This window comes from Giraffa tippelskirchi, chromosome 3 (genome assembly GCF_054371585.1).
Source record: "Giraffa tippelskirchi isolate mGirTip1 chromosome 3, T2T-mGirTip1v1.2.pri, whole genome shotgun sequence".
NCBI lineage: Eukaryota > Metazoa > Chordata > Mammalia > Artiodactyla > Giraffidae > Giraffa > Giraffa tippelskirchi.
Window position 1 is genome coordinate 104,506,590 of NC_137277.1, and position 12,826 is coordinate 104,519,415.

Consider the following 12,826-nt stretch of genomic DNA (forward strand, 5'->3'; position numbering starts at 1 on the left):
TCCAGATTATGTTTCATCCAGCCCAGTGTTTCTCATGATGTACTCTGCATATAAATTAAATAAGCACAGTGACACTATACAGTCTTGACATACTCCTTTTTGTATTTGGAGCCAGTCTGTTGTTTCATGTCCAATTCTAACTGCTGCTTCCTGACCTGCATACAGGTTTCTCAAAAAGCAGGTCAGGTGGTCTGGTATTTCCATCTCTTTCAGAATTTTCCACAGTTCATTGTGATCCATACAGTCAAAGGCTTTGGAAACATGTTTTTCTGGAACTCTCTTGCTTTTTCAATGATCCAACGGATGTTGGCAATTTGATCTCTGGTTCCTCCATCTTTTCTAAAACCAGCTTGAACATCTGGAAGTTCATGGTTCATGTATTGCTGAAGCCTGGCTTGGAGAATTTTGAGCATTACTTTACTAGCGTGTGAGATGAGTGCAATTGTGCAATAGTTTGAGCACTCTTTGGCATTGCCATTCTTAGGGACTAAAATGAAAACTGATTTTTTTCCAGTCCTGTGGCCACTGCTGAGTTTTCCAAATTTCCTGACATATTGAGTGCAGCACTTTCACAGCATCATCTTTTAGGATTTGAAATAGCTCAACTGAAATTCCATCACCTCCAATAGCTTTGTTTGTAGTGATGCTTTCTAAGGCCTACTTGACTTCACATTTCAGGATGTCTGGCTCTAGGTGAGTGATCACACCATCATGATTATCTGGGTTGTGAAGATCTTTTTTGCACAGTTCTTCTGTGTATTCTTGCCACCTCTTCTTAATATCTTCTGCTTCTCTTAAGTCCCTACCATTCCTGCCCTTTATCAAGCCCATCTTTGCATGAAATGTTCCCTTGGTATCTGTAATTTTCTTGAAGAGATCTCGAGTCTTTCCCATTCTACTGTTTTCCTCTATTTATTTGCATTGATCACTGAGGAAGGCTTTCTTATGTCTCCTTGCTATTCTTTGGAACTCTGCATTCAGATGCTTATATCTTTGCTTTTCTCCTTTGCTTTTCACTTCCCGTCTTTTCACAGCTATTTGTAAGGCCTCCTCAGACAGCTGTTTTGCCCTTTTGCATTTCTTTTTCTTGGGGATGATCTTGATCCCTGTCTCCTGTACAATGTCATGAACCTCTGTCCATAGTTCATCGGTCACTCTGTCTATTAGCTGTAGTCCCTTAAATCTATTTCTCACTTCCCCTGTATAATCATAAGGGATTTAATTTTGGTCATACCTGAATGGTATAGTGGTTTTCTCTACTTTCTTCAATTTAAGTTTGAATTTGGCAATAAGGAGTTCATGATCTGAGCCACAGTCAGCTCCCGGTCTTGTTTTTGCTGACTGTATAGAGCTTCTCCATCTTTGGCTGCAAAGAATATAATCAATCTGATTTTGGTGTTGATCATCTGGTGATGTCCATGTGTAGAGTGTTCTATTGTGTTGTTGGAAGAGAGTGTTTGCTATGACCAGTGTGTTCTCTTGGCAAAATTCTATTAGCCTTTGCCCTGCTTTATTCTGTACTCCATGGCCAAGTTTGCCTGTTACTCCAGGCGTTTCTTGACTTTCTACTTTTGCATTCCAGTCCCCTATAATGAAAAGGACATCTTTTTTGGGTGTTAGTTCTAAAAGGTCTGTTAGGTCTTCATAGAAGTGTTCAACTTCAGCTTCTTCAGCGTTACTGGTCGGGGCATAGACTTGGATTACCGTGATATTGAATGGTTTGCCTTGGAAAAGAACAGAGATCATTTTGTCATTTTTGAGATTGCATTCAAGTACTGCATTTTGGACTCTTTTGTTGACTATGATGGCTACTCCATTTCTTCTAAGGGATTCTTGCCCACAGTAGTAGATATAATGGTCATCTGAGTTAAATTCACCCATTCCAGTCCATTTTAGTTCACTGATTCCTAGAATGTCGATGTTTACTCTTGCCATCTCCTGTTTGACCACTTCCAATTTGCCTTGATTCATGGACCTAACATTCCAGGATCCTATGCAATATTGCTCTTTACAGCATCAAACTTTTCTTCTATCACCAGTCACAGCCACAACTGGGTATTGTTTTTCTTTGGCTCCATCTCTTCATTCTTTCTGGAGTTATTTCTCCACTGATCTCCAGTAGCATATTGGGCACCTACCGACCTGGGGAGTTCATCTTTCAATGTCCTATCTTTTTGCCTTTTCATACTATTCATGGGGTTCTCAAGGCAAGAATAGTGAAGTGATTTTCCATTTCCTTCTCCAGTGGACCACATTCTGTCAGACCTCTCCACCATGACCCATCCATCTTGGGTGGCCCCACACCACATGGCTTAATTTCATTGAATTAGACAAGGCTGTGGTCCATGTGATCAGATTGGCTAGTTGTCTGTGATTGTGGTTTCAGTCTGTCTGCCCTCTGATACCCTCTCTCTGCGCCTACTGTCTTACTTAGGTTTCTCTTACCTTGGACATGGGGTATCTCAGCCGCTGCTCCTTATCTTGGATGTGGGGTTAGGGAAAAGCAATAGCTGGTTAGGGAAAAGAAAAAGAAAAAAGGTATCATATACAGTACCAGCATCTTTTAAGTCTATGAAGAATTCTAACTCTAAAATATGTATGAGACATTTTAGACAAAATCATGAAACTCTTTGAAAGTCATATAAGACCTGAGTGACTGGAAGTCTCAGTGTAGTAAAAATGCCTTCTTCCAAAACTGATCTAAAATTTCATGCAACTTCCAATAAAATTGGAATGACATTTTCATATGACTTAGACTCAATCTGAAATTCACATGTAAAGTAAAAAAAAAAAAGTTAAAGCAACCTTAAAGAAAGAGTTCTTGCTTACCAAAAGTTAGAACCACACTAATTCAGCTGATACAGTGTTGGCACCATGGCTGTCAAACAAACCAGTGGTTGTCAAACAAATCAATAGACTACAAGAGAGCACAGAAACTGACCCATAAACATAGAACATGGTGCATAATATATGCAATATATGTATCAGTGAGAAAAATAGAGTTTATAATAAGTTGTGTTACCAAAAGCAACTCTAAGAAAATTAATTTACTACTTCATAAACAAAAACCAGTACCAGATGTATTAAATTTCTAAATGTGAGAAACTTCTAAAATTTGGGAAAATATGTTTATGACATAATTAAATGACCCATCAAGAACTCTTAATTCAAAATTTTAAATATATAATTATAATTATGAAGTTAAAATACTAGCCAGAGAATAAACTTTTTACAATGTAATATCCAACAAAGAATAATATCATGAATATAAGGAAATTCAATTAATCAATGAGAAAGACAAAAGTCACATTTATAAAATTGGCAAAATTTAAGAACAAGCTGTTTCCAGAATAGTAACTCAGAAGACAAATGTGAAAATATGCTAACCTCTCTTGAAAAAAGTGAAAAGTGAAAGTATTAGTCACTAAGTCTTACTGACTCTTTGCAATCCTACAGACAGTAGCCCGCCAGTCTCTTCTTTTCATGGAATTCTCCAGGCAAGAATTACTGGAATGGGTAGCTATTCACTGCCTCAGGGGATCTTCTTGACCTAGGGATCAGACCCAGGGATCAAACCCAGGCCTCCTGCACTGCCGATTCTTTATCATCTGAGCCACCAGGGAATTCCAATCTCTTTTAGTACCAGGAAAATACAAATTAACTGATATTTTCCTTCCACAACACTAGCAACATATTTTAAATTAATTAGATGATAACTGCTATACAATATTGTGCTGGTTTTTGCCATACATCAACATAAATCAGCCACAGGTATACATATGTCCATTCCCTCTTGAACCTCCCTCCCATTTCCCACCACATCCCACCCCTCTAGGTTGTCATAGAGCACTGAATTGAACTCCCTATTACACACAGCAAATTCCTACTGGCTATCTATTTTACATATGGTAATGTATTCACTACCCAGATAATCACAATGGTATGATCATTCATCTAGAGCCAGACATTTCGTAATGCGAAGCCAAGTGCACCTTAGAAAGCATCACTACAAACAAAGCTAGTGGAAGTGATGGAATTTCAGTTGAGCTCTTTCAAATCCTAAAAGACAAGGCCGTGGAAGTGCTGCACTCAATATGCCAGCAAATCTGGAAAACTCAGCAGTGGCCACAGGACTGGAAAAGGTCGGTTTTCATACCAATCCCAAAGACAGGCAATGCCAAAGAATGCTCAAACTACCACACAGTTGCACTCATCTCACACGCTAGTAAAGTAACGCTCAAAATTCTCCAAGTCAGGCTTCAACAGTATGTAGATCGTGAACTTCCAGATGTTCAAGCTGGTTTTAGAAAAGGCAGAGGAACCAGAGATCAAATTGCCAACATCCATTGGATCATTGAAAAAGCAAGAGAGTTCCAGAAAATCATCTACTTCTGCTTTATTGAATATTCCAAAGCCTTTTACTATGTGGATCACAATAAACTGTGGAAAATTCTGAAAGAGATGGGAATACCAGACCACCTGACCTGCCTCTTGAGAAATCTGTATGCAAGTCAGGAACCAACAGTTAGAACTGGACATGGAACAACAGACTGGTTCCAAATAGGGAAAGGAATATGTCAAGGCTGTATATTGTCACCCTGCTTATTTAACTTATATGCAGAGTACATCATGAAAAACTCTGGGCTGGATGAAGCACAAGCTTGAATCAAGATTTCCGGGAGAAATATCAATAACTCAGATATGCAGATGACATCACCCTTATGGCAGAAAGTGAAGAAAAACTAAAGAGCCTCTTGATGAAAGTGAAAGAGGAGAGTGAAAAAGTTGGCTTAAAACTCAATGTTCAGAAAACTAAGATCATGGGATCTGGTCGCATCACTTCATGACAAATAGATGGGGAAACAGTGGAAACAGTGACAGACTTTATTTTGGGGGGCTCCAAAATCACTGCAGATGGTGACTGCACCATGAAATTAAAAGACACTTTCTCCTTGGAAGAAAAGTCATGACCAACATAGACAGCATATTAAAAAGCTGAGACATTACTTTTCCAACAAAGATACCTGTAGTCAAAGCTATGGTTTTTCCTGTAGTCATGTATGGATGTGAGAGTTGGAGTATAAAGAAAGCTTAGCACCAAAGAATTGATGCTTTTGAACTGTGGTGCTGGAGAAGACTGTTGAGTCCCTTGGACTGCAAGGAGATCCAACCAGTCCATCCTAAAGGAAATCAGTCCTGAATATTCATTGGAAGGATTGATGCTGAAGCTGAACCTCCAATACTTTGGCCACCTAATGTGAAGAACTGACTCCTTGGAAAAGACCCTGATGCTGGGAAAGATTGAAGGCAGGAGGAGGAGGGGATGACAGAGGATGAGATGGTTGGATGGCATCATTGACTCAATGGGCATGAGTTTGAGCAAACTCCAGGAGTTAGTGATGGACAGGGAGGCCTGGCATGCTGCAATCCATGGGGTGGCAAAGAGTCAGACACAACTGAGCGACTGAACTGAACTGAACTGAATGTATTATTGGGATTTCCTGGCATCTCTATTGGTAAAGAATCTACCCACAATGTGGGAGATCTGGTTCAATCCCTGGGTCAGGAAGATCCCCTAGAGAAGGGAATGGCTACCACTCCAGTGTTCTTGACTGGATAATCCCACGGACAGAGGAGCCTGGCAAGCTACAGACTATTGGGTCGCAACAGTCAGACACAACTAAGCAACTCACACACACACAATGTTTTATTACAGAAATGCAAATCAAAACTACAATGAGGTATCACCTCACACTGGTTGGAATGGCCATCATTAAAAAATCTACAAACAATAAATGCTGGAGAGGATGTGGAGAAAAGGGAATCCTCTTGCACTGTTGGCCGGAATGTAAACTGACACAACCACTATGGAGAACATGATAGAGATTCCTTAAAAACTAGGAATAAAACTACTACATGACCCATCAGTCCCACTACTGGGCATATACTCTGAGAATACCATAATTGAAAGAGATGCAAAGTTTTTTAATCTAATTAAAGGTATGCAATTATTTAGGGGAAATGGTACTCTCAAGATTTGGCCAAAAGAATGAAAACTGTTATAGTCATCTCGGGATACAATCAGCAGTAGTTAGGAAAAACTGTAAAAATACCCCATATGTTATATCACAGCGACAGCAATCCTGTGGGTGTGACTTCAGGGAACTCTCACTTAAGTGTGTAAATAAAAAATGTTATTCAAGCAATACTTATGATTAAGAAAAACAAGCTATAAACAACACTCATATCCAAATGCAACATATAAATATACAAAATAAAATGTTATACACCTATTAAAACAAATGAAATTGAATATGTATTGTTATTCATTCATACAAATTAGTAAACATAAATGCATAAAAATAAAGTATGATACTATTTATGGACATATAACATTTATATGTGTATCATTTATTTATGTATGATGTACATGTATGTATATAGATGTCATAAATACCAATATATTTGGAAAAGTATACAATTGAAGAGTACTCACTAAATTCCTGATAATGGTTACCTCTGATATTGAAAAAAGAGAATGAGATTTAGGGATTGAGGGTGAGGTTGAGGTAAACTCCAGCTCTTTTAGTTTATATGTATATGAAAGATATTAGCAGTTGTAATTCTAAATGAACATATATGCTTGTCAGAATCTTCTTTGTTTTTTTTTAATATCTCAAATGAAAAAAGTAGCTGGGTACTTTTGAAAAAAGTACCCATTTTTTCAATTTTGAAAAAATGTATTTACTAAGTGACAAGTAACCAGTTGTTAAATTTCACAAATCATCTTCATTCTTGATCACTAAAGGCTTTAGGACTTTTTAAAAGCAAAACAAAAACAGAATGCAGTACATTACAGCTGAGATAATGGAGGACAAGAGTGATGATACCTCAAAAGTGCAAAACCCAGATCCCTTCTCCAGCAGTAAAACCATGACAGATAATAAACAATGTGAATGCTCTGACGTTGCCTGGCTATGGTCAACCTTGAAGGTCCTTTCTACTTCTGCCAAGCCCATAAAAGTAGGAATCCCAGATCCAATGTGTGCAAATACAGTGTGTTTTCCAATAGCAAATACACTGATGCTCTTTTCACTTCTAAGCCAACAGTCTAGGAGAGACTAGGTACACCTGAGAATATGTGAGCATACAGTTAAATAACGCTCCTCTCCACCCACTAAAATAATTCACCAGTATTAGATTCACACAAAAACAAAGTGATTGTGTCCCTGGAGTGATTCTTAATAAACCTATAACTTGCATATCATCATTAATAGAAAGAAGAACGTTTTCCTAAAGTGTGTTCCTTAGAAAACTGATCTTAAAAAATATAGCACAGAGGTGGGAAATTGTAGTGGTCAATTAGGCTTGCATGAGTGCATGCTCAGTTGCTTCAGTAGTGTCCAACTCTTTGTGACTCTATGATTGTAGCCTGCCCGACTCCTCTGTCCACGGGATTTGCCAGGTAAAAATGATACAGTGGGTTGCCATTCCCTCTTCCAGGGGGATATTCTTGACCCGGGGATTGAACCTGGGTCTCCTCCATGGCAGGAAGATTCTTTACCATCTGATCCATCAAGCAAGCCCAATTAAGCTTAGGATATGCCAGTCCATCCTAAAGGAGATCAGTCCTGAGTGTTCATTCAAAGGACTGATGTTGAAGCTGAAACTCCAACACTTTGGCCACCTGATGTGAAGAACTGACTCATTTGAAAAGACCCTGGTGCTGGGAAAGATTGAAGGCGGGAGGAGAAGGGGATGACAGAAGATGAGATGGTTGGATGGCATCACTGACTCAATGGACATGAGTTTGAGTAAACTCTGGGAGTTGGTGATGGACAGGTAGGCCTGGCATGCTGCAGCCCATGGGGTCGCAAAAAGTCGGACATGGCTGAGTGACTGAACTGAGCTGAACTAATGTTGATTTTAAAACTGCCTCTTGAATACTTATAATATTTTAGCATTTTAAGGTTCTGAGAAGTATTATAGTTGAAAAACTACTTTGTTGAACTCATGAATGCACATTTATTTAAACAGCATTTTTTAAAAGAAGTAATAGATAACTGTGTAGATTACAACAAACCAGAAAATTATTAAAGAGATGGGAATATCAGACCACCTTACCTGCCTCCTTCGAAACCTGTATGCAGGTCAAGAAGCAACAGTTAGAACCAGACATGGAAAAACTGACTGGTTCAAAATTGGGAAAGGAATTCCTCAAGGCTGTATATTGTCACCCTGCTTATTTAACTTATATGCAGAGAACATCATGTGAAATGCCGAGGTGAATGAAGCGCAAGCTGTAATCAAGATTTCCAGGAGAAATATGAATAACCTCAGATATGGAGATGACACTGCCCCTAAGGAAGAAAGCAAAGAGGAACTAAAGAGTCTTTTGATGAAGGTGAAAGAGGAGAGTGAAAAAGTTGGCTTAAAACACAACATTCAAAAGATGAAGATCATGGAATCCGGTCCCATCACCTCATGGCAAATAGATGGGGAAACAGTGGAAACAGTGACAGACTTTATTTCCTTGGGCTCCAAAAATCATGTAGATGGTGACTGCAGCCATGGAATTAAAAGATGCTTGCTCCTTGGAAGAGAAGTTATGGCAAACATAGACAGCATATTAAAAAGCAGAGATGTTACTTTGCCAACAAAGGTCTATCTAGTCAAAGCTATGATTTTTCCAGTAGTCATGTACATATGTGAGAGTTGGACCATAAAGAAAGCTGAGCCCCAAAGAATGGATGCTTTTGAACTGTGGTGTTGGAGAAGACTCTTGAGAGTACCTTGGACTGCAGAGAGATCAAACCAGTCAATCCTAAAGGAAATCAGTCCTGAATATTCATTGGAAGGACTGATGCTGAAGCTAAAGCTCCAATACTCTGGCCACCTGATGTGAAGAGCCAACTCATTTGAAAAGACCCTGATGCTGGGAAAGGTTGAAGTCAGGAGGAGCAGGGGACGACAGAGGACTAGACGGTTGGGTGGCATCACCCACTCAATGGACATGGGTTTGAGCAAGCTCCAGGAAATAGTGAAGGACAGGGAGACCAGGTGTGCTGTAGTTCATGGAGTTGCAAAGAGTCAGACACAACTGAACAACCGAATGACAATAGATAACTATTAATATTACTGTCTGTGAAATTAAGCATGGTGTAGACCTCAGTGTGGACAGTGCTGATATATTTATTTCAGTTCAGTCACTCAGTCACGTCCAATTCTTTGTGACCCCATGGACTGCAGCACATCAGGCCTCCCTGTCCCTCACCAACTCCCGGAGTTTACTCAAACTCATGTCTATTGAGTCAGTGATATATTTATTTGGATGCATATAATTTACAATATACCTAATAAGCAATCCCACGTAAACCATCCCTGCTGCCCATACTGCCCATAACACAACAGCCAACAAAGGTGGGGCAAGACTCATAGAGAACAAGGTCAGAGTGACACAAATCAGATTTGTTTTCTCTAGCTTTCACAGCACCTTCTCTGCAAGAGCACCACCTTATCTCACATCCTTCCTGCTGTGATTCTCAGGCTCCTCTGCCCTGTGACCAAGTCCCTTTAACTGATGCCCTACTGACTTATGAGTTTTCAATTTTCCTCACCTTCGGCTCCAGCAAACTGTAGTGATGCTTCTGTATCTGCCGATACCCAAGTGAGTAATTGCACTGGCTTGAAATGGTATTGCTGCGGCCACTAACCTAGGAAACTGCCTGTGCTGATGACACCCAGGACTGCTGAATCAAGAATGCTCAGGGCACCAAGGGCATGAACCACAGTGATGCCTCTACCCATCAATGGCCCCCCATGGTGCCCTCAGCACTCACAAAACCTTGGCTCTGTCTTCTTTCATCCCTGCCTGCCTTGGTGAGTGCCTGGGGCAGGGCTGGTGAACAATCTGAGTGACAGATACAGAGCTAGTCTCAGAATTGGTATGTGCATGTCATATTTCTCTTCCTTGGGATGTCTTACCAGTCTTTCAAACATATCCAAAACCTGAGACAAAATGAAGTTCATCCTTCTTGTTTATTAGTCACTTTTGGAAGGAACACTGTGAAATGATCCTATGATCATTAGTCAAGATGTTCTTGCAACTTTCTCTGTACTTTCATTACCCTAAAGACTTTATTTTTTCCAGCTCCCTTCTCTGGCAAGATGAGCAAAGACCATAGAAGGACTTGGTTTTTGTGGATATAAAGTGTGTATGCATTTAAGGGTTCTATTTTAACTGGGTAAATTGATTATTTGAAATTGTGATCAATCCCATCCAAACCCTATCCTCAGCATGGTCTCTTTCAAACCCACACATTTCAGCTCTCTAAGCCCTCCACAGTCTAGACTCACTCCACGACTCCAGTCTTAAATCTCTTTGTCACAGAGCAATTGGGCATTTAAGCCTTGGACAATACTTATTAATCACCTGCTCTATGGTAATCAGGGTGGGTCCTAGGATAAATAGGACATAGTTCCTGTTTTCGTAGAGCTTTCATGAAGTGTTCTTCATTTATTTCATTTATTTTATTTATTTATTTAGGACTGTCTGGGTCTTCCCTGCTGCATGGGCTTTTCTCTAGTTGCAGGGAGCAGGGGCTACTCTCTAGTAGTGGTGCACAGGGTTCTCGCTGCTGTGGCTTCTCTTGTTGCAAAGCACAGGCCCTAAGGTGTATGGGCTTCAGTAGTTGTGGCACGAGGGCTCAATAGTTGCAGCTCACTGGCTCTAGATCACTGACTCAGTAGCTGTGGTACATTGGGCTTAGCTGTTTCGTGGTATATGGGATCCTCTCAGACCAGGGATCAAACCCATGTCTCCTGCATTGGCAGGTAGATTCTTTACCACTGAGCCACCAGGGAAGCCCTAGAGTTTTCTTCTGCCACGTGACTTTCCTTGGGTTTTACGAGCACTCAGTATTCAATTCTCCCGCTATGCCTTTGTTCGTCCTCGTTCCTCAGCTCAAGATGGCTTTTGTCACTCCAACTTAAACACTGCTATATAAGGTAAAGCTAGGGTTGCCAGGTACAATGCAGGACATAGTTAAATTTGAATTTCAGATAAATGACAAAAATCTTTTTTAGTCAAAGGATGTCCCAGTTTTTGTTCATTCTGTTCATGATACTGCACAAGGGATACTTATACTAAAAGACTAAGTTATTAAGGGAAGAGTAGTCAATGCCTAGAAGATAGATAAGCTGTCCTCTACTCTAGGAATTTATTGTATGAGGGATCACATAGGTTAATGGAGAGAAATAGATTTGGAGAAACAAAATAACCTGGTTTAAGCAGGATTCTTCAACATATGAGTTCTACTTTTAACAAATCACATCACTTCATTATGTTTTATTTTTCTCCAAAAACCTGCTGTTTACTAATATACCACTGGTGAGTAATTAAAATGCATCTTTATATGCTCTCATGGGTTGTTGATAGAATATATGGTTACTGACATTATATATTTTACAGAAATATAGCTGTTATATTATAAATATATATCAACATGAATTATAAACATGCATGTAGGTTAGATATTATTACGAGCTACTTGAGATCTATGTGTCTATCCTTCACATTTTTCAGTGAAGAAAAACATTTATATACTTAAATATTGAAGGTCAAATAGAATGAAGGTAAGAAAAAGTATACTCATTTTCAGAGCAACATGAAATAATGAGACTGATAATCCTACAAGAGTCACAACCCCAAAAGTCACATTTAAATTGTTTCTTCCAGAACAACTTCTGCCAAGTATAATTGTTTAAAAGTCCCCAAATTGACACAGTAGGCTTCTCTGCATGATACTAAATAGAAATTCATTTACATGGAGTGCTAAATGTACAGGCATACCTTCTTTATTGCACTTCCTTTTCTGTGCTTTGAAGATGTTGCATTTTCTAAAAATTGAATGTTTGTGGCAACCTTATTGAGCAAGTCTATCGGCACCATTTTTCTAACAACACTTTCTCATTTTGCATCTCAGTCACATTCTGCTAATTCTCTCAATATTACAAACTTGTGTTATTATTCTGTTTGTAAAGCTCATCGGTGATCAGTTATCTTCAATGTTAACTATTGTAATTATTTTGGGACACCACAAACTGCACTTGTATAAGTTGGCAAGCTTAATTAATAAATGTACGTGTTCTGACTGCTCTATCAACCAACTGTTCTCCATCTCCCTCCCCAACCTCTCAGACTTTCCTGTTCCTTGAGACACAATATTGAAATTAGGCCAACTGATACTACTACAAAGGCTTCTAAGTGTTCAAGTGAAAGGAATAGTCACAGGTCTTTGACTTTGAGTCAAAAGCTAGAAATGATTGATAGTGAGGAAGGAATGTCAAAAGCTAAGATAGGCAGAAATCTAGGCTTCTTGTCCCAAACTGTTAATCAAGTTGTGAATGCAAAAAGAAAGCTCTGAAAGGAAATTGAAAGTGTTCCTCCTGTAAATACATGAATGACAAGAAAGCAAACAGCCTTACTGCTGATATGGAGAAATGTTAGGTGGACTAGCTAGGAGATCAAACCAGCCACAACATTCCCTTAAACAAAAGTCTAATCCAGGGCAAAGCTGCAGCTCTTCAATTCTGTGTAGCTTGAGAGAGATGAGGAAGCTGCCAAAGCTAGCAGAGGTTCATTCCTGAGCTTTAAGGATAGAAGCCATTTCCATAACAACAAAGTGCAAAGTGAATCAGCAAGTGTTAATATAGAAGCAACAGCAAATTTTCAGAAGTTCTAGCTAAGATAATTAATGAAGGTGGCTACAGAAAACAACAGATTTTCAATACAGAAGTGAAAGTGAAAGTCATTCAGTCGTGTCCA